This window comes from Symphalangus syndactylus, chromosome 2 (genome assembly GCF_028878055.3).
Source record: "Symphalangus syndactylus isolate Jambi chromosome 2, NHGRI_mSymSyn1-v2.1_pri, whole genome shotgun sequence".
Taxonomy (NCBI): domain Eukaryota; kingdom Metazoa; phylum Chordata; class Mammalia; order Primates; family Hylobatidae; genus Symphalangus; species Symphalangus syndactylus.
Window position 1 is genome coordinate 42,546,946 of NC_072424.2, and position 22,304 is coordinate 42,569,249.

The 22,304-nt window shown below is 39.8% G+C and overlaps 1 long non-coding RNA gene across 2 annotated transcripts in view; it reads left to right on the forward strand.

Annotated features, from left to right (window-relative positions):
* Positions 1-2,413: 2,413 nt before the first annotated feature.
* LOC129468514 (uncharacterized) overlaps positions 2,414-22,304 on the forward strand; it is a 37,813-nt gene continuing 17,922 nt past the window's right edge. Inside the window, exons 1-3 of one of the 2 annotated variants that reach the window (XR_010118274.1) lie at positions 2,414-3,076; positions 3,391-3,432; positions 7,656-7,838. This is a non-coding gene — a long non-coding RNA (uncharacterized lncRNA). The remainder of the gene's footprint in view (positions 3,077-3,390; positions 3,433-7,655; positions 7,839-22,304) is intronic. The other variant, XR_010118275.1, reaches the window with a different exon arrangement.

Below are 22,304 nucleotides of genomic sequence, written 5' to 3' on the forward strand. Positions count from 1 at the left end.
ATCTTCTTTTAACCCATGAAACTGGTGAAAGTTTCCAATAGTGGCAAAACCAGTTCTTGGACTGTGGCTGCCAATACAGGGAGCAAAACTGATCAAGGGCTCCAGATGCTTGCTGCACTCTGAATTCCCTGGCCACATTTTCACCCACAGGCTGCTCCAGCCGGTGACTGAGAGCAGCACAGATGATAATGCAGGCTGGTTCCTGAAAGAAGGACTCCTCTGATAGGTGATTTTGGCTTGAGGATTTCCAATAGCCTTTCTAAATCTTGCTTACACTGTTTGGCAGTCCAGGAAACTTCCACCACCCTTCCCTCTCTCTGTCCTTCACTCAGTTTCAGACTTGCAGCCTCTCCCAGCCTCGCTTGGCTCCCTCCCATTCTCTCTCACAGGTGTTTCCTCTAGTAAAATTGTTGCACATTTAATCCCACCATAACAACTTCTCATCAGAGCCAGACTAATGTAAAGACATTTCTTCGGAAAACATGCATCTTGTCAGCACCTCACTTTGGCGTTTCATAGTTGTTGCTTTATAATGCTGCAGGCAAAACTTCCAATTTATAGTTATGCTACTAACCACAGGATGAATGAATGACATGGTAAGATAAAAAAACAGGAAAAATGATGGGATTTTACTTTACATTTCTTGTTGTTCAACCACTCCATTTTTGTTAAAATATATGTCTAATTTGAATGAACATCAAGATGAATTTTTAGTAAGAGTTATCACTGTGGATGCTGAGTATGTGAGCAGGAACATCATAGATGCTAATTTACCTTTTAGTAGGCAACCAGGCCTGTGCCAGGACTTGGATAAGAAGGCTGTTACATGCTACCCTGGAGTTCAAAAGTAACCCCAACCCCAATATCACCATCTGTCTTTGTTCCTCTGCATTTTCTTCTTCCCGTGATCCCTTCTCATTTTTCCTTTCTATCTTCTTTTTCTTGTTTTGTCACTGCTTTAGAAGTCACTGATAAGCAATAGTGGGAAGTAGAGCATGTGAATAAAGAATAAAGCTTTCTTTGGCAGTCTGAAATAAATTGCTTAAAACTGTACCCCAAAGCAGCCAGAATAAAAACAGCTTTTTATATTTGTTCTCCAGCATTTCAAGTACCCACGCCCCACACGCCTTGACCCCTGCAACTTTGTTTTAGGGAAGACTTTTGGTGGTAGCATATTCTCATATGAAAGTGTGTGAAAAACATCAATTTGCTTTTTTACTTTTCCTGTGAGGATTATAGAACCAAAACAAAATATCAAAAAATTTGAGAATACACTGACTCACAAAAATCCAATGCTTTTCTAGTCGAACAGGATTTCTCTATGTGATTTGTATCAAGGACGGTCATTTATCAAAATGTGACAACATGCCTTTGTCGTCATTATACCGGCAGGCAATTAAAAATGTTTTTACCATAGCCAGTTTGCTTATTTTTCTATTTTAAAAGGGTATTATAGCAGACATGCAAAAGAGAAAGCAGAGAGAAAAAAAATAAAATCACCCACTATTCAAACACTATCACTGTTAATTTTGATGTATTTCTTCTGTTTTTATAGGCATAATTTGTTTTTACAAAAACACAGCCTTAGTGGCTATTCCCACTTTATTATTTGAGTACTGGTTAATGTAGAAAGAAGATTTAACAAACGATAGGTTGGTTTTCAGTCATATTCTAAAGAAACAGAAGCCAAACAAACACTTGATCTGGTGGAAAGTCCGAGATTATGGTCCTTGGCCCTCTATTTAGGCCAGCTAGAGTATTTGGTGATGGTGAGAAGCCTCTAATTGTCTTAGTCCTGGATTTAAAAGGGCCTAATCAGAGCTAAAATGCTCCCCAGAGCCTAGCAATCATTGACAGTTTCCTCAGGTAACCAGCACTGCAAAGACGGAGAACGCTGCAAAGGCAAGGTGTCAGAGACTAAGTGAAATCCGAGGTTCAGCCAAGCGGACCCAAGCACACAGTTGGGCCTTGTGTTCACCATAAAGAGCATACTGGCTACAAGTTGGCCCCTCTCGGGGCAACAGAGTGCCTAACTTAAAGGGGCTTAGGAGGATACCACAGGCCAGCGGCTCTGGTTTTACAAAATGGAGTCACCACGGAGAACGTGGTGTCTGAGATAGCCCACGTCCACCAAGTACCAGCTATACGATCTCAGACAAATTTACTTGCCCTCTCTTAGCCTTAGTTTCCCCATATATAAAATGTAAGTGATACATTTCTGACTGCTGGGATTGTAAGGAAAGGATTAAATGGCTTGCCAATGAGGTGTTCAGCACAATGCCTGCCTGACACGTAAAACGTGTTGGGATTGGTTGGTTGTAAGACCCACAACCTCTCTTCCCACTCTACCCCCGCCCCGTCACCAGCTTCCCAGCTGCAGCCGCTTCCGGGAACCACTTCCTTTCGGTCTCCCGCAGCCGAACGCGGATCCCTCCGCGTTGCGTCACTTCCGGGAGACTCTGGCCGCGGCGATTCAATATATCCGGATGCAACTCTTATGGCTGCCGTCAGTGAGGGCCCGTAATGGAGATCGAGTCAAGGGTTGCCCAGGGGCACTTAGAGCCTTCGGCTTCAAGGAGGCCTCTCAAAGGACAAAGGATGAGACTTCCTGGCGGCAGAGTGCCCCCCACAATCCTAGGAACTGTGTCGCCGCGCTTCCCGTTAACTTGCCGCTAAGTTTTTTTAGAAAAGTCGCCCTTCTTGTCAGGCTGGGACCTCACTTCTGACCCAGCCCTTCTTTGTGTACCAAGTTTTTGTTTCCGTCACTTCCCGCAGCCCGGGAGCTCGGCGGGCGATACTGTGGTAGCTTGGGAGGAAGGGGCGGGCCGGATGCTGGAACCGAAAGAGGTGGGGCTCGTCGAGGAGTCACGGGCGGCCGAGGCTGGAGTCTCCTAAATGCAACCTTGAGCTGTACCACCCTTTGGTGCTTGGTCGGTTAACTCGAGGTGCTGCTCACCGTGGAGGCGTTCAGAGCTGGTCATAAGGCTCTTTCCTGCTGACCCAACCACCCTCAACCACAGCCTGCCCTGCTCCAGATAGACTGATCCTAGAAAATATCTAGGATGGGCGTAGTGCAGTATGTTATTGTTTTGTTTTGTTTTAAGTCTCAAACATAAGCAAACTATTATTAAAAGTTTTAGAATTAATAGGCAGAGTTCACCTATCGGGTCATGTGATTAAGGTTTAAATTTAGATAACATGTTACTACTTGTTGAGATTTTAACAAAAGCATTAAAAAAAAAACATGAGAAAATAGATTAATCTTTAGAATATTTTAAGTTTGCTACTGCGCAGTGGTAACATGAAGACACCTCATAATAAGGCTTTGATTACCAGAAGCTTCTGAAAATAAAATTATGGGTATATTAATGTGAGTTTTCCTCTCTGCAGGGTGTCCTATAGACTTTGTCATGGAGTGAAACAGAAACAAATGTGAGTTAATCATTAACATTTCCTAGTGGTTAAAATTACTTTTTAAGCGCTTAACTGTGTATTTTTTAGATTGAAGATTTCAACTGAAATTTTGATTTGACTGAAATATTTAATATGTGATGAGTTGATATTAAAATACAGAAGATTATTATTTTTATAGAAACAATAATGTAGAAACTAATATTTGGAGCAGGTTTACTCCACATACTGTGTTATAATTTAGATTTTCACTTAAACTCTCAAAATCAGAAGACCTGACCTAGTAAGGCTTAAACCACTAAAACTTGTGGTTTTAACCAGGCTTAATATACGTAGTTATAATATTTTTTAAAAAAATTGTTATCAAGTTCCTCAGGTGATTCTGATATAGTATTTTAAAGAAAGCAAAAAGAAATGATCTGTTCATACATTTTAAATATTTTGTTCCTTGTTTATGTATTGAGATTGTGCTTATAAATGCATTCACATGCATTGAAGTACGTAATTTGATCGTCATGCCAGCCTGGAATCTTGCTTTTTGTATGGTTTCTTGCAGGTAGGTCTACTGGGTTCTTGGCATACTATCTGGACAAAACATTGTTAAGGTGGAAATTTTCATTGTATTTATCACTTCAAACATTTGACCAGTTTATTTAGTTTTCAAGTGCTTTAGACAAACAACTATATGTGGGCTTGACTTAGTGTATGTGTATAATAAATGTAAAGTTTGATCTCAAGTAGTTGACATTTATGGAGTACTTACCATATGCCAATCTTTGTGATAATTGCTAGACGTATTTAATGCTTAGAGCAGTATTGTGAGTTAGGTTTGTTAAATCCCTGTTTTAATAGATGGAGAAACTGAGGCAAAGACGGATTAAGTTCCTTGCTCGTGGTTACAAAACTAGAGCCATCTTCTTACCTACTTGTTTTGTGTGACACCCCTTTTCCTCCGTATAACTGAACACTGGTAGAAGAGTGAATAACTGTAGAAAACAGACCTGGACTCTATTCTACCTATCCAGCTTTGTAAATTAGGGCAAGTCGTGTGACCACTCTGAATTTCATTTCCCTCACCTATAATAAATGAAAACTTTGAACTGTTATATTTTATTGAATATTGAATCATCAAAAATCCTTAAGGCTGGATGTGGTGCTTCACACCTGTAATCCCACCACTTTGGGAGGCCCAGATGGGAGGATTGCTTGAGGCCAGGAGTTTGAGACCAGCCTGGTCAGTCAACATAGCGATATCCCATCTCTACCAAAAAAAATCCTTAAAATGGTGCCTTTACCACTGAACCTGGGATTTTCTTCCCAGCCCCTAGTGCTCATTCTGACTTCCGAAGTTTTGATGCAAGTGTAGGCAGTGCCAACTCCATCTCCATTGCTGTCTAGTCTAATCACATTGTAAGATGTGACTGATTTCGAGATGTCAAAATGTAAAATAGTGTGCATCTTGGAATTAATGAGCTCTTTTTCAACCCTGACTCTGTAACATCTGTGACTTTTTAACATTTTATTGCAGGATTAAGTGTTTTTGAATGTAAATGATTCAAGATAAAACATAGACTTCATTTGATCACATCTGCAGAATAAATTTTTAAAAAATTTGGGCTTCATGATAATGGAAAAGTCAAAACCATGTTTGTCTTTATCACCTGTGAATCCCCCATATTGAGAACATGCCTGGCACGTAGTGCTCAGTAAACATTTACTCAATGAAGTAAACAAGTCTTCATTTCTTTTTTCTTTGTTTGAGACAGAATCTCACTCTGTTGCTCATGCTGGAGTGCAGTGACGCGATCTTGGCTCACTGCAACCTCTGCCTCCAAGGCTCAAGTGATCCTCCTGCCTTAGCCTCCCAAGTAGCTAGGACTACAGGCACACACCACCGCACCAGTTAATTTTTGAATTTTTTTGTAGAGATAGGGTCTTACCATATTTCCCAGGCTGGTCTTGAACTTCTGGGCTCAAGCAATCTGCCTGCCTTAGTCTCCCAAAGTTCTAGGATTACAGGCATGAGCCACTGTGCCCTGCCATGTCTTCATTTCATATTACAAATACAACATTAAAAAATTGTGTTTGACTTGAATTAGACATAAAATACACAGTCATGCATCGCTTAATGACAGGGATACATTCTGAGAAATGTGTTGGGGGATTTTGTTATTGTGTGTGTACTTACATAAATCTACATGGTATGGCCTACTACATACCTGTATGGTATGGCATATTGCTCCTAGGTTACAAACCTGTATAGCATGTTACTGTACTGTATACCATAGGTGGCTGTAACACAATGGTATTTGCATATGTAAACATGTCTAGACATAGAAAAGATACAGTAAAAATATTACAACTTTATGGGACCATCAGTGAAATGTCGTTATGTAGCACATGACTGCAATAGTATTAATAGTGCAAAAATATTTTGCACTGAAATTTTTTGCATTCAGAAGTTCACTGTTGTAAACTGTCTTTCTTTCCAAATATCTTTTCTTCTGCTCATTATTGTTGATTGTCATCAAGTATGGGGTATATTTTGTTCCTTGAAGAGTTATAGTAAAAATTGAAATGCTGGCGTATAGACTTTCCAACAAAGAATCTAACTGATTTATTTTTAAATTGGCCGAAGTATAGGAACATTATTTAATTTTTAGAAATCTTCATTGTAAGGAAAGTTTTAAAAATGTGATTTGATAGCTTATTTAATTTTTGTGAGTATTCTGGAGGTGATTAGGCATATATCTTTCCTAGTATACAAATAATATTGAATATTTCTGAGTTATGAAAAACAAAAATAAACTACAATTGAAAGATGTATTGAAATTATGTCAGTGGGCAGAAAAGTGTTTAAGTTTTGGGGTGGGCAAGTGTAAGAATAATGTAACAGGAGAAATTATTCCAACCATAATTATGGATGTTTGATAGTCTATACTTTCATTTAGAACCAGGAAGGTGGCACAGGAATAATTATAGAGTTGTAGACTGTTCTCTGTAGATAATCAGCTGAGTTTTGTGCTGTGGCCAGAAAAGCCAGTGCGTGGAGGTATCATCAGGAAGGGATTTGGGAAAATTAACAAAAAAAATTTTACCCTCAAATAACACAGTGTTTTAACTAAACATGAGATACAGGAAATTATTTTATATTCGTAATCTAGATGTTAAAAATCGTTGCAATTGTTAAATGTGATTATGGCTATAATTTTACTTACATAATTCTGTAAAGGATATATGCCTGTATATTCAATTTTTAAAGACCAAATATAGGAGTAAAGTCATTTACATAATTACAAAAATTCTTGCCACTAAAATAAAACTCTGTACCACATGATAGCACTTCATTACTGAGTGAACATTAACCATGAACATCTTGGAATTTTCACTGTCAATTTCCTTTTCTCAGAGTCCTTTTTTACAGAAAACACAAAGTTTTTATTCTTTAGTTATGCCTGTGTAGTAATGAGGAGGGAATAGTATTCACTTCTGTTAGTACTTACTTCCTTTCACAGACTTTGTAAAGTATACTTTACTGAGTTCTCCAAACCCAAAGGAGAATAAGGCCAAGGGCCTACAATAAATTATTTTGTGAATCCAAAAAAGTAATTCATTTTATGATGTTTTCACAGAAGTTTACGCTTATTAATCAAAGATTTCAAGTTTGAAAAACTGAAGAAGTGATATCATTAAATTTGGAGCAAATATGTCTTTCTTTTCTTTTTTTTTTTTTTTTTTTTTTTGAGACGGAGTCTCGCGCTCTCACCCAGGCTGGAGTGCAGTGGCGCTATCTCGGCTCGCTGCAAGCTCCGCCTCCCGGGTTCACGCCATTCTCCTGCCTCAGCCTTTCTGAGTTGCTGGGACTACAGGCGCCCGCCAGCACGCCCGGCTAATTTTTTTGTATTTTTAGTAGAGACGGGGTTTCACCATGGTCTCGATCTCCTGACCTCGTGATCCGCCCGCCTCGGCCTCCCAAAGTGCTGGGATTACAAGCGTGAGCCACCGCGCCCGGCCTGCAAATATGTCTTTCAATAAAATTTTAAGTACCTAAGGATTGCTTTGTACTACCCTGAAAATTGTTTTCCTTTAAAATTGTTACTATTTCCACATGTTTTTCTCCATCTTTCTGTTTTCCTGTAAATGAGTAACAGTAAACCCCCCACCCCAACAAAATGTGAATTCATCTAGGCTGAAATCGTAAGATATACTCACTTTGTTTTCCCTACTTTTTCTACATGTTCAAGAATTTATATCAAATACAGATTAATTTGAAAATTTGACATTTGGAGATAATCTCAGTGACTAAAAAGAAGAAAACAGAAAGGCATGGGACCCTTGAAAGGAGGAACAGAAACAAAATTTTAAAACCCTCTCATTACTTACCTACAGCAAAGATGAATTTATAAGCATCTCATTTAAACTCTAGGGTAAGTAAATTTTAAAAAAGTTTTTAGAGAATGAGGACTACAAAGGAATTTTGCTAATTTAGTACGTCGTCGTTTTTAGTTTAGTGTGCTGGGTAAAGGATTTTCCAAGTTAACTAACAACTTTATTCTCCAAATCCTGAGTTTTTACTTTTAGGTGTCAGCCATGACTTCTTCTCATAGGGAGTATTTAAAAATGTTATCCTACCAGTTGGTGAAAAAGTATCCCACCTCCTTTCTAATCTTTATTGAAAAATCTTTTCTTTTCTTTTCTTTTTTCTTTTCTTTTGAGGCCTGGTCTTACTCTGTCACCCAGGCTGGAGTGCAGTGGCGCAGTCTCTGCTCACTGTACCCTCTGCCTCCCAGGTTCAAGCAATTCTCCTGCCTCAGCCCCCTGGGTAGAGGGGATTACAGGCACCCGTCACCACACCCAGATAAGTTTTGTATTTTTTCAGTAGAGACAGTTTCACCATGTTGGCCAGGCTGGTCTCGAACTCCTGACTTCAAGTGATCCACCCCCCCGGCCTCCCAAAGTGCTGGGATTACAGGCATGAGCCACCACGCCCAGCCAGAAAAAAATCATTCTTTATAGTCAAAGCTTAAATGCTTCATGACCCATCTTCATAGGAGAGTATTCTTTTCATGCTCTGTTCCCTGCTTTGGTGACTGTGAGAACTTTTTTTTTTTTTTTTTTTTTGTATTTTTAGTAGAGACGGGGTTTCACCGTGATCTCGATCTCCTGACCTCGTGATCCGCCCGCCTCGGCCTCCCAAAGTGCTGGGATTACAGGCGTGAGCCACCATGCCCGGCCGAGAACTCTTTTATAACATTTATGAAGTGCTTACACAGCATTAAGAGATAGGCATGAAAAGATGACTGCATCTTGCCTCAGCCCTGGAAGTACCTATGGGAGAGTGACATTTAAATGTATACATGTAGCCGGGTGTGGTGGCTCATGCCTGTAATCCTAGCACTTTGTGAGGCTGAGATAGGAGGATTGCTTGAGGCCAGGAGTTCAGGACCACTGTGGGCAACATAGGGATCTCATCTCTACAAAAAAATAAAAAAAATTAGCCAGGTGTGGTGGTTTGCAACTGTAGTCCTGGCTATTCAGGAGGCTGAGGTGGGAAGATCGCTTGAGCTTAGGAGGTCAAGGCTTCAGTGAGCTGTGATTATGCCACTGCATTCCAGCCTGGTGACAGAGTGAGACCTTGTCTCCAATCGATCAATCAATCAATAAAAAAAATACATGAAGTATGAGCCATACTGTGGTGGACGTATGTGTGGGGGTAGAGAGAGGACACAAATGATCCTTCGAAAGGGCTTCAGAGATGCCATGACACGTGGAATAGCCAGGCTTCTTTGAGAAGGCACTCTAAACAGTTTGATGGCTGTGTTTCTCAGCAGGAGCAGTAGTAACATTTTGGATAGGTCAGTTTGCTGTACTGTCATTATACTCTCTTAAGCATTGCAAGATATTTAGCAGCCTGGGGTCTGTGGTCTTTTCCCACCAGCTAGCATCAGTTGGAGTTGGGGAGAGCAGTTGGCATCCCTCTTTAGATGTGCTTATACAATATGACTTTATTATTTTCTGAGCTTCCTGTCCCTGCCATTCCCATCCCTTTCATTTCATTCACTGAAGACTTTGGCACCTGGCTTATAGTTACCCTCTTCTCCCTAAGTCCTACCTTTATGATGGTCACTTCAAATTCCATGTGGTTAACTAAACCAACATCCTGGCTCTCAACTGCTTGACCTCAAATTTAGTGACCTCTACCTTTTCATGAAGCCACCCAGTCTCCGAATCTTATAATTATTTATGTCAGCAGCTACACCCTTAAAAACTTAAAAAACTCTTCTGCTCTTTGCCCATTTTTCTAGCTTTTTAGCTGAATGATTTCCAGTGCATCTGTACTTCAGCTTCAAGAACTCCAATCCCTTGGCTGTTCTCTCTCCCAGTCAGCTTCCATCACTTCAACCATTACACTCTTGCACCCTTTTCCCTCTGTTAGACCTACCCAGTAAAACACAACCCTAGGTCAGAAATTATAATAATAGCTAACATACACTGAGTGCTTATTGTATTCCAGACACTCTTCTAAGTTTACCTGGATTGTCTCTTTTAATATTCTCAATGGCACTGTTATCTCCATTTTGTGCTTGAGGACAGTAAAGCTCAATTTCTGTCTACTGTAGTAGGATATAAACCCTAGAAGTTTGCCCTTAGAAAATGTGCATTTAACCACTTATTTAGACTGCGTTTCAAAACAGCTGTCTTCTCTGCTTCCCCACTTGGACTGCTGTACTGTTTTCGGGACAGAATAGGTTTGGCTAGGTGGAGAGTGTTGAAAGCACTCATCTTAAACCTTGGCTGTGTAACTAACGCTTTTGGTAGGTCTCCAGCCAAGCCAGAAAACAGATAAAGAGGGAAGTAATAGTGATTAGGTATTTAATGTCACCAGCTGCTTCTGGGTGTCTGTAGACAGAGGGAGAAGAAAAGCAAAAGAGCATAGGCATCAGTTTGGGGATTGAGTGTGATGTCACCTTTGCCTGATGACCTACTGAACATTAGAGACAGAACTGACTGAAAATTGGTAGAATAGGCATGAGAGAGTCCTCTGTTTGTTGTTTTTAATTTTAGGTGAGTCTGAGTGACTATGTCATGTATATGTATGTCATGGCTGACGGGCTGAGGACCTCCATTGCCCTCTCCGAGGCTTGGCTCAGCTGGCCTGGAGAGAGGTGCTGAGGAACATGCACCCTCTTGTCACCTTCCATCTCTATCTGTTTTGAGAAAACCACTCTAACTAGTCTTTGCTGTGGATTTCTCTCTCTAGATGTCCTTCCTTTTGTTCTGGATTTGCTGATGCTGACATTGTCACTTGAAGTGACGGGGTAAAGCTTTTGAGAGCTGATTGCTTCAGTTATTAGGTCACCTGTGGGACTCTCTAAGTACCGTCATGGATCACTTGACTGTGGTGATATGTTCTGAGAAATGTGTCATTAGGTGAATTCACCATCATGTTTATTTACACACACATAGCTGGTGTAGCCTACTACACACCTAGATTATATGGTATAGCCTGTTACTCCTAAGCTGTATACAACCCTGTGCAGCATGTTGCTATACTAAATACTGGAGGCAATTGTAGCACAATGGTGAATATTTGCATTTCTAAACATATCTAAACATAGAAAATGTACAGTAAAAATACAAAATAAAAGTTGTTTTTGTTTTTTAATACACCTATATAGTGCAGCTCCATTTTAATCTTATGGGACCAGCAGTGTATATACTGTTCATTGTTGACTGAAACATTGTTATGTAGTGCATGATGACTGTATTAATTTAGGGCTTTGTTTTGACAATGGTTTTGTTTGTTTGTTTGTTTGTTTGTTTTTGAGAAGAGTCTGGCTCTGTTGCCCAGGCTGGAGTGCAATGGTGCGATCTTGGTTCACGGCAACCTCCGCCTCCTGCGTTCAAGTGATTCTCCTGCCTCAGCCTCCTGAGTAGCTGGGGCCACAGGCGTGCACCACCACACTGGGCTAATTTTTGTATTTTTATTAGGGATGGAGTTTCACCACATTGCCCAGGCTGGTCTTGAACTCCTGTTTTCAGGTGATCCGCCTGCCTCAGCCTCCCAAAGTGCTGGGATTACAGGTGTTAGCCACTGCGCCGGCCTCGACAGTGGTTTTCATTTCCCTGTACAAAAAAACTTTCCTGTCAGCATTCTTAGTCCCTTAAAGAGGCAAACTTTTATTTTCTAGATATTTAAAATAATACCAATAACTTCGTATAATTTTCAGATTCACCATAATTTCTGCATGTGATACTCACATAAATGTATTTCCACCACAGTTTTGAACTTGAATTTAAGTCATTCAACTTAATTCTCACTTATAAGAGATAAGGTAGCCTCTGGTGGCAGGGATTTTTCTTAGAAACCCCTTTCTGCTCGGAAGACTTCTTAGAGAAAAATCACACATTGGTGAAAACTAATAGTATGACATTTATGTTCATGACTTTGCCTGGCAATTCTTCTCTTTCCCATTCTCCACAGGAGCTGTTTTAAACTTCTGCTGACCTTAGACCCTTTCCTATGTGCTCACTAGATCTCCTACCTTTTCGTTCTCAGCAGATTATTTTACCTCCCATTTTCTCAGAGAAGACAGAAAACATAAGATGGCAACTTTAGCAAATCAGTGCGACCAAACCTTCAAACTTACTTCATTGATAACCCATTTTTGTTCTTCTTTTTTTTTTTTTTTTTTTACTTTCATTATCAATGTAATCATTTTATTTATTTATTTATTTATTTATTTTTTTCTTTTTTTTTTTTATTATACTTTAGGGTTTTAGGGTACATGTGCACAATGTGCAGTTTTGTTACATATGTATCCATGTGCCGTGTTGATTTCCTGCACCCATTAATTCGTCATTTAGCATTAGGTGTATCTCCTAATGCTGTCCCTCCCCCCTCCCCCCACCCCACAACAGTCCCCGGAGTGTGATGTTCCCCTTCCTGTGTCCATGAGTTCTCATTGTTCAATTCCCACCTATGAGTGAGAACATGCGGTGTTTGGTTTTTTGTCCTTGCGATAGTTTACTGAGAATGATGTTTTCCAGTTTCATCCATGTCCCTACAAAGGACACGAACTCATCATTTTTTATGGCTGCATAGTATTCCATGGTGTATATGTGCCACATTTTCTTAATCCAGTCTATCGTTGTTGGACATTTGGGTTGGTTCCAACTCTTTGCTATTGTGAATAGTGCCGCAATAAACATACGTGTGCATGTATCTTTATAGCAGCATGATTTATAGTCCTTTGGGTATATACCCAGTAATGGGATGGCTGGGTCAAATGGTATTTCTAGTTCGAGATCCCTGAGGAATCGCCACACTGACTTCCACAATGGTTGAACTAGTTTACAGTCCCACCAACAGTGTAAAAGTGTTCCTATTTCTCCACATCCTCTCCAGCACCTGTTGTTTCCTGATTTTTTAATGATGGCCATTCTAACTGGTGTGAGATGGTATCTCACTGTGGTTTTTTTTTTTTTTGTCCTTTCCTCCTTGCACAGTGGAAAAGGTGATCCTCTTCTGGTCCAAGCCTCTGGATCTCTTCCCATTCATTCCTACTCTTTAGGATTTTTCTTGTTTTACTTAGCTATGGCTCCTTCCCACTGGCATTTAGGCATTCTCACATCTTTTCTATCTTAGAAGAAAAAAATAAAACCATCCTACACCAATTTGCCCCTCTCTCTTCTGTTTCATACCTCTCTGTTCAGACAAGTGTTCATGAAAAAGTTGTGTCTACTCACTGTTTATTTCCTTGAACTTTCTGTTTATTCTTCAACCAACTGCAATATTTTATCTCAACTGAAATTACCAGTTTGAAAGGTCACCAACTACCACTTCATTTCTAAATCCAGTGGATATTTCTCAGACCCTATCTGACTTGACCTCTGTTCAGTCCAGTGTGACAGTTTATCCACTTTCTTCTTGAAATCTTCTTTTCCTTGGGCTTCACTGACACCATTGTTCCTGGTATTAAATAATTTACTTCTGTGGTCATTCTTTTGAATGTCTTTAGAGGTTTGCCTTCATTCATTCTTTCACCCTTTTATTTGTGTATTTATAAAGCATTTATTACATGCCAGGCAGCATACTAAGTATTGGAGACTGAGAATCTGAAGCAAGACCTGGACTCTTTCTTCAGAAAAATACACTCCCAAACATACACTGAAAATTTGGCATACATTTTCAAGCCTCTCACACTGTTAAGTACATGCATATCACTCTAGAATCTTGCTTCAGGGCCTCCAAATTATCTTAGCAGAAAGTTGTTTTTTATTGAGATGGAGTCTCGCTCTGTCACCCAGGCTAGAGTGCAATGGCACAATCTTGGCTCACTGCAACCTCCGCCTCCTGGGCTCAAACGATTCTGCTGTCTCAGCCTCCCAAGTAGCTGGGATTACAGGCACGTGCCATCGCGCCCAGCTGATTTTTGTATTTTTAGTAGAGACGAGGTTTTACCATGTTGCCCAGGTTGGTCTTGAACTCCTGACCTCAGGTGATCCACCCGCCTCAGCCTCCCGGAGTGCTGGGATTACAGGTATGAGCCACCACGCCCGGCCAGAAACTTTTATAGAAATATTTTTTAAAACTGCCCCAAGAGGCTTAAATTTTTTTTTAAAGCCCATGGAAAGTGAAAATGAAAACGGTTTTACCCAGAAAAAGATTTTGCTACTGTTGGAAATTTTCAAGGCATTAAGACTAAACAAGTTCTTTCAACCTAACATTTGTGAACAATCTACTTTTCCCCCTCTCCCTCCAACCCCTACTCCCATATGCTTTGATTGGTGTCATAAAGAATACAATTCAGGAAAGAGACTTAACCCATCCATGAAAAGGAGAAAATGGAATTATAAGAGCTGATATCTTTACTTGAGAGTAGATTGAATAGGGTTCTCACATCTACCAGGGTTCAAATGATGGATAGGATACTAACTTCAGAGAAGGGGTGCAGACAAGAGGTTGAGTAATTCCTCATTTGATGAAGTTATTTTCATGTCAAGAGAAGGAAATGGTCCTGGTGTTGATATCTTGTGGTTACAAGTAATAGAATATCTGCATTCTGGGCACTATCCCTTTATGTCATCTATGCTTTACAACCCTCTTCCAAAATGGGTGGGTGCTAAGAAGATCCAGCCCCATCTTCCTCATGTAACATATATTTTAAAAAAGAATCTTCTAGCCAAGGATTTGTTATTGGGGTTCTTTTGATCGCTGGAAACAACTAGGGAAAAAAGATGGTGAAATTCATGTTGCTTTGGGGGCTATTTTGTAGGAGATAAAACATTTGCCAATGTTTTCACCCAGTGAATACATATTGAGTATCTACTCCAACAGAGGGCTTGTAAATGGTGAGTAAAAGCAGGTAAAACCCTTGTCCATAAAGCTGATGGTTTAATTTTACAGATCACCAGTAGCCAGATAATCACAAATACAAAAATGCAAATATAACAGGTGTTAGGAAGAAGCACAAGTTTCTATAGATCACCAGTAACCAGATAATCACAAATATAAAAATGCAAATATAACAGGTATTACAAAGAAGCACAAGTTTCTATAAATCACCAGTAACCAGATAATCACAAATATAAAAATGCAAATATAACAGGTATTACAAAGAAGCACAAGTTTCTATGAGAGTCTGTAACAAGAGAATTTGACTTTGTTAGATCAGGGAAGTCTCCCTAAAGTGATGCTTAAGCAGAAATCTGAAGACATGAATAAATGTTAACAAATGAAGAGGGAAGGAATGTGTGCCCCTGATAAAAGGGCTAATATATGCAAAGGACTTGTGATAGGAAAGAACTTGTGGTCGGAGGGGAGAGAAGGGGGAGGAGATGACACTTGAGACCAGATTCAAGTTTTGAGAAGATCTCCTTGCCTACAATTGGAGCAAGGATTAGAGGGGCAGAGTAGATTAGAGTAGACCAGTCATCCAAGCCTGAGATAATGGTAACTAGGACCCAGGTAGTGGGGATGGAAATTTAAGACATTGATTGTATTTAATACTTGGTAATTGGTTTTGAATATGAGTATTAGATTAGATTGTGTATAATTGTTTGCTAGTATTTTAGCAAAAACAATTTGACTATTTCTTTTGGTATTGAAATAATCACTAGTTTAAAAAAGTGTGTGTATGTATGTGTGTATATATAAAAGTATATATACTTTTTTTACCTTTTGAATATTGCTATATGTATTTATTGCCTATTCAAAACATTCTTGGTTCTAAAGCCTTTTGTAAATATTAGTTCAGGGATTCTCATTGAATTGGTTAAGAGCAGAGACAAATGCTAAGCAAATAAATCAATTCATAATTTCCAAGTAGAATTTTACCAAACCGTAGATCTAACTGGTTATTGCAGCAAAGTTTCTTCTTTTTATTTGGCAAGAGCCTAAAAATATTCTTCCCATATACCAAAGGACAAGGAGCAGACAGTGAAGACACCTCCACTGCCCTCCACACAATCTTCAAAAGTGCCTAGAGAAGGATTTTGTTATACAATAAGAATCAGAAACTATAAAACATGGTGTGTCAAAGTCTCAACCCCCATTCTGCTGTCATGAAGATTTAGAGGAATGGGGTTGACTTAAGAGAGGCGGGGCAGGCCTCCAACTCTCTGGATTAAGGAAAAGTGTTGTAGGTTGAGGTTGCTGTGAAAGAGACTGTGAGACAGTGATTTGGCTATAGGTGGCCTAATGAGGAGGATTCTTGGGTGTAATATGAGTGAGGGAGTAAAGGAAGCAGAATTAGGCAAAAGAAGGAGTTAGTCGAGCTGTGATGCAGTCACAACAAAGATGTAAGGGGATCCTACAAGGGCACTCCGGAGCTGGGATGGCCCTGCAGAGTTGTTGCAAGTTGGGGCAAGGGCACAAAAGTACATGTACTTTTAAAGTCATGGAAGACTGTACACTGACGCACAAGCCAGTCCCTCCTTGAAGCCTATTACATCCATTGAATATGAATAACTAAGCCTTACTTTTGAGAAAATTGAGTCTTGGACCTTTGAGAATCAATCTTCAAACTAAAAAGTACCTCTGTGATTTTAAAAGCAATTTTTATAACCAGGGTTGAGATTATTTAGTTTGTTTAGATGGGCTAATGGAACAGTCTTTTGTTAGTATTCTACATGATTCCCTTGCTGACATTCATTTTATAACTGTACCCAACTCTAATTCAAATACAGATTTAGATGTGATACTTAAAGACCTGTGGTAAAATTGCAGGAAGAGGGTGTTTGTCTTTCTCAATGTGTTTTCTGTAATAGTGAAGGTTTATTGGGTTTCTCACTTGAGTGCCACCAGCATGCTTTGAATAACAAGAATACTTACTATCTCTATACATATGGCTGAATTTCTAAGATGTGCAGCTTCTTTGTATTAATTGGTTTAGGACATTCATAAATTACAGCACCCAGGTGGGTAGGTATAATTAGCTAAAATTTTATTTTTTGCTTCAAAAATCACGATTCAGTAGCATTCACAGCCTTAAGAGCGCTAGCAGCTGTAGCACAGGAGCCACGAATATAACACATCTCAAAAGACATGGGAAGTATGAACATCTTAACCTTGAGAAAAGTCAAGAGGGGTATCTGTGTATGTGTGTGTGTCTGCCTGTGTCTGTGTGTATTTATGCATGTGTGTAAAAACATCTGAGAATATTCAGAAATCCAAAAGATAGCATTTTAAGGAGGGCACAATAAAATGTACACATATCTAGCCATATTGGAGAAGAACACAGAAAATGATACAAAGATGTCTGTATCAGTTACAGTGCTTTTGGCAGCAAGTAACAAATCCAGACTCCAAGAAGATTAAATAGTAAAATTAACTCATTGATGACAGGAACTCCAGCTATAGGGTAGGCTTTGAGGCTTGGTTGCCTTTATTTACTGGCACAGTAATGTCATCAAGGGCACAGGTTCTTTGCAACTCTCTGTCATATTTTATGTTACAATTGGTGGGTGAAAGTATGTAATTATGACTTCAACCTCAAGCTGCAGCAAGACAGCTGCAGCAGTTCCAGGCATCACATCCAGAGCTGGCAACATTTGCTCCCATTGTTAGAAAACTTCTAGAATCCTCCCAGCAGAGTTCCCCAGTGTGTCCTGTTGGCCAGATTCTAAACATGTGCCAATTTCCTTTTTTGCTTTTAGAGACAAGGTCTCGCTCGGTTGCCCAGGCTGGAGTGCAGTGGCATGATTATGGCTCACTGTGATCTCAAACTCCTGGGCTCAAGCAGGTGGCTGGGAATACTGGCATGAGCCACTATGCCTGGCTAATTAAAAAATTTTTTTGTGTGTGTAGAGACAAGGTCTTGCTATGTTGACCAGGCTGATCTTGAACTGCTTGCCTCAATTGATACTCTCACCTTGGCTTCCCAAAACGCTGGGATTACAGGCATGAGTTAACGCACCTGGCCTCATGTGCCAGTTTCTGAACCAAACACTGGCAAAGAAAATGAACTACTCTTAGTCTTCTAAGTCCTCTCCCTGTAATTGAGGGCAGGTTCAGCTTCCAATGTTGATGTGAGGGGGAAGGGCACATGACAAATCAAGCTTCTGTTAGAAGGAAAAAAGGAGAAATGGATGCTAGGGTAGGCAAACTAAATCTTCTGTAATACCTCTACTGTCTTCAAATCTCTTTGATTAGAACAGTGCACACCAAAAGTAGGGGGGCGATTAATGAGAAAGCTGCTTCATATTCTACCAGTGGACCACACAGTTAGAAAGCTACTGACCTAATAGGCTCATTAAGAAGTCATTCTTTTGTCAGATAGCATTTAACAATATATTTGACGAAGAAGGTTAAAGGAGCGTGGATTGGCTGCTAGTAGAAGAAACTAGAGCTGTTTTGGAGTTGATGAAAGTTCACCTTCATCTCTATAGCAGTAGTTCTTAAAATATAGACCTCCCAAAATCTGAATCAGAATTTTCCAGGGTGATTATTTAAAAATGCAGATTCGCTACTCAGAGAGGCTGAGGCAGGAGAATGGCATGAACCCGGGAGACGGAGCTTGCAGTGAGCCGAGATTGCGCCACTGCACTCCAGCCTGGGCAACAGAGCGAGACTCTGTCTCAAAAAAAAAAAAACAACAACAAAAAAATTGCAGATTCATAGGCACTGTCCCAGACTTACCTTATGAAGTTGGGGTAGAGTGTTAGGAGCCTGCATTAATTAGCTCTTTGATTAATGCACACTGGCATTTAAGATTCACTGTTCTGTAGACTAGTATCATATATAACAACAATGAACTTCTTTACACTGTGCTGCAAATAAACTATTCATGCTGGATTGGTCAAACAAAATCAGTTTGTAACATATTTGAAGACCAGTGCCCTGAGCTAAAGAGTCACTTTAAACAAGGAGCCCAAATCCTGAAATAAACTTATATGCTGTACCATTGAAGGATTCTAGCAATGGCTTTCTCTAACACCCCTCCCCCAAATCTCCGTGCATTTGAAATCTCCAAATAGCAGACTGTCTCTGTCATTCAAACTAGCATTTTACCTCATCCAAATAATATATTCTGTATGTATATAGGTTAGCATGAATGAAATCTCTACTACTCAGCTAATGAAGGGGCTATGAGATCTTACTTTTTAGAGGAACTTTCCAGAGTCATCTTCACATTTAGTGTTCTTATTGTTGCCCTATTTATTCCTTAAAAAAAAAAAAATCCAGACTTAGTGATCAAACAGTTTTAGGGTATTTGTAAACAGAAGTGTTAGAGGAACTGTTAGTTTCTCTTGTTTCCACAGAGGGTATGAGTTTCTACTCCAGTCCGCAGGGAGAAAGAGGAGTGAGGAATACTTTCAGCCACTTCCCCCCTCGTGGTAGGAGGGAGACTATATGCTCTGTGAGTTGAGGATAAGGAAATAGGCGTGTTTGGCTTCTCTCCCCTTCTGATCTTCACATTGGCAGAGGAGGGCATGTCTGGTTCACTCATACATGCAGGAAGTTTATTGCAGTAAGCCTATTCTGGTAGGGAAGGCCTATAGTTGTCCTGCCCTGCCTGTGTCTGGTTGGGCATACTGAATTCTGTGGTAAAGTATCTATTAGGTCACCCACTGAGATAACACATCTAAGGCATGCCCTTTGAGGTAGTTTTTATTAGTTCTAAAGTTGATACTTTGATCTTCATCTGCCTTATTCCGATTTTTATCTGTGCATTGATCTGACTTCTCTCCCTTTTTGGGGAGGAGAAGAAAAGGGTAATATTTATTAGCCCCCAGGAACCTAGAATAGAATGATGATCGAATTTCCTTGTCTCCAGGGTCACACATGTGAGGTGAGGGAGCACGATGGGGAATAAGGCTCAAGGAAGATGATATGACTCTGGCTTCCCATTAGAAATTGTGCTTTACTCAAGCTTTGGAGCTTGAGGGTGCCTTTTGGCAGGGACTGCAAATGTTATCTGTCTTGTCTTATAATTAGTGGGAAAAAGTTCATAATTATGATTTTATGAGCATGAATCTATTTGTTAACAAAAGTAAATGTCCCAATTGTGTGTGATATTTTTGGAAGTCTCCAAAGATCTTATTTAGTGTGGGCTAGGGAAGATTTTACTCATCTAGTGGAATGCTTTTTCCATTCTCCACTTTATTACTCGCATTGCCCTGTCTGTGCAAGAGTCATCCCGAGGCTCCCTGCAGACATCATCATGAGAAGCCATGGTAGACACAGCATACATATTGCCTACCCAGTATGTATTTATTCCATCTTTCTTGTTATTGAAACCTCAATTTTGCTTGGGATAACAGTTGCCAGCCTCAGTCTGTGAGTCATGATTCATATGTGTCAGTCATAACCATCATTTCATTTTGCAAGACCCTCATTGGCCTTCTTGCAGATGTGGATGGTTATGTGACCCAGTTCTGGTGGATGAATCATAAGAGGAAATCTGCCGGAGGCTTCTGGGAAGATTTTGCTTTTCTGATAACAGTGACCGATGTTTCTTAGCTCTTCCTGTCTTGAACATGGACATACTATCTTGGCTGCACCATCTTACCTCATTCTTATGACGGAACAAAATACACTATGCAGGAAGTCTGCAAAGAACATTGAGACACTAGGTGCCCAGCCATGTAAGTTTAACACTGCCCCACACAGTTTTCACATTCCCATAGATAAGTAGGGCTACTATTGAATATTACACAGAATAATCCTTTTTCCCAGGATCAAAATTAGATACATGATCCCAGAACCAACTGTGCAGCTTATATTTAACCAATGGCTGACACATTGCCTGATACATAAAAGGCAATACTAGAACAGAATTTGTGGAATGAGGGAAAAATGAATCATTGAAAATATGTATGGGTGAATGAAGTAACTAATGAGCCCAAATAATGTTTATCATGAATTTCTAATATGATGTAGTTTGGTTTCGTTCACTGCTGAGTACAAACAAAATAGTACTGTACTCAGCACTAAAAACAAACAACATGGATGAACCTTAAAAACAGTATGCCAAATGAAAGAAGCCACACTCAAAAGAGAACATCGTGTATAATTCTGTTTGTTTGAAACTGTAGGAAAGGCAGATTTATTCCACCTTGATAAATCTTCACCTCATGGGTGTTTCTCTCAGTGGTTGCCCGGGGCCAGGGGCTTGGATACAGGGAGGATGGAGTGGGAGGGGCACAAAGTATCCTTTTAGGGTAATGGAAATGTTCTGTATCTTGGTTGTGGTGGTGGTTCCGTAGGTGTCAAAAGTTACTGAGTATATGCATTTTATTGTGTGTAAATTATACCTCAATAAATTAGAATTTTCAAAAGAAAGCTTACTTCTTCAAGACCAATAGTAGGGAGAGGCACTGATGCTGAGTGTGACTCATAATTCATGCAGCCATGAGAGATCCTCATAGAACAGGAGGACAGAGGTGAAAAGGTTATCTGCCAGACAAATTTTTTTGAGTCTACAAGGAAGTGGCCTTAGACCAGGTCATTTTTGTAGGTTCCCTGCATCTTTGTAGGCTCCTTTCTGCTTGAGCCAGAAAGGGCCCAAATTTTGTTGTGTATCAAGAGTTAGAAGTTTCTCTTGGAATGAGGTCTTGTAATACTTGAACCTTTGGGTTTTTTAAAACTGAAAAAAACAATATCTGCACAAATACCTACTAAGGCTTTTATCTAGAACCTGCTCTAAGATATAATGAAGTCAGTCTACTTTTTGATCTAAGAAGCTTTTTTTCCTAAAAAAGATATATTTTCTCAATTGTAAAAGTAATCCATAATTACTGTAAGAAAAGTTAGAAAACACAAATTTGCAAAGGCAAAAATAAAAATCATCCATTTTCACTACCCAGCAATAACTTTGATGACCCTTTGACAGACATCCTTTCAGATTATCAAATTAAATTAGTTGTCTTTGAATCAGTTAAGCATATCCATTAAGCTACCAGGAAGTGACTTGTGAATAAGGGAGGGCTTTCAGCCTCTCTGTAATCAAAGACTACTTTCACTTAGTACCTTACTAGAAGGAATATCTGTAAAATGTGAGTCTTACTAAATGTACCAGTTGCTAATATGGTAGCACATACCCTAACAATCCTTTTAATATGTATTTCTCAGTACTATTTCTTGGAGAGCATGGTTTCTAGGATTCTAGTTTAACTTTTATTTTTCCATTCCTTGATATGAGACCCACAGAGGCCATAGTCCTTGAAAGACATGAACAGTGTTTCCCTCAGGTATGTGAAGGAAGAAAGGTGTGAAATTGGAGGATATGGTCTCCTTATCTCAGGCTCTGACAGGCCCCCTCCCTGGTGTCTAAAACCCATGAGGTACCTCTGCCAAAAGGAAAGACGCAGAACCTTTGCTGAGCTATTTATTGCCTTCTGTGTGTTGGGAGAGGGGGTAGTGTTGGTGGCTGAGTGTGAAAACTCCT